The sequence below is a fragment of the Lonchura striata genome, chromosome 3, assembly GCF_050655825.1.
Source record: "Lonchura striata isolate lonStrDom1 chromosome 3, ASM5065582v1, whole genome shotgun sequence".
Classification (NCBI taxonomy): Eukaryota; Metazoa; Chordata; class Aves; order Passeriformes; family Estrildidae; genus Lonchura; species Lonchura striata.
In genome coordinates, this window is record NC_140705.1 from 104,852,869 (window position 1) to 104,853,772 (window position 904).

At 37.4% G+C, this 904-nt stretch overlaps 1 protein-coding gene across 49 annotated transcripts in view; it reads right to left on the bottom strand.

Annotated features, from left to right (window-relative positions):
* Positions 1-904, bottom strand: part of ESRRG (estrogen related receptor gamma) — a 371,594-nt gene that overhangs the window by 168,133 nt on the left and 202,557 nt on the right. The window lies entirely within an intron of this gene.

A 904-nucleotide genomic window follows, 5' to 3' on the forward strand; every position in this document is an offset into this window, starting at 1 on the left:
AAAACATAAAATATCAAAAGGAAAAGTTGCAACTCAGTCTTCCTACTGACCCGTTTACTCCAACTTCAGATTATCTGCTCCCAAGGTATTAGCATAAACTTCTCCAGTGCTGTTAAAGGCCCTATCTGCATTCTTTAGCACTGTTTGCATTTAGTACACATATTTTCAGAATGCTAACAGTCTTTTATTCAATAATGAATTTGGCAGAAAAACAAGAATCGTCTCTCTTTTAATGTTATTTTTCTAAATAAATTCTCTAAACCTGATTGAGTTAGATCCTTGAATCATGCTTTGGAAGATTCAACTTGCAGTTTTTGAATAAAGTGAAGCACTTAAGCAAATCAGACTTTTATTCTTCATCCACTGAGAAGCCTCAGATTTAAGATGAAAGAGCTGGGCTGCCTTTCTCTCTCCTTATCCTGCAAGGTCCCTTCATTCTCCCTGTTTTCCCAGTAGATTTACTTGTGAATCTGGTGACAGCCACATTTGAAGTCCTGAGGTCTGACTCCTGACCTCAGTTATGTTAGCCCTTCCCTGCAGAAGAACTACCCCTTGGATCACTGACTTGCTATTATTCTATGGTTAATAGACCTGAGCTGTGCAATATTTTTTTATCTGGCTACAGTCCTATCTCTAAATTCTCTATTTTGAATGAATACCGATTTTGTGACATGAAGTCTGCTATATAATGAAATGCAAACAATGAAAAGGCTAAATCAGTTTACAAAAAATCTATTTGTCAAACAGTGTGGAGATGCTCCCAATTTAGTCTGGGCAGTGCATGCAGTTCTTGATAAGGGAGTTAAAACCGAGCCGTTCCGCTGCATAAAAATAAAAGCATCTGAAAGGGAGAGGCATTTGCTTTAGGAGACTCTTCCCTAGAACCTATAGGTAATTATTTAAA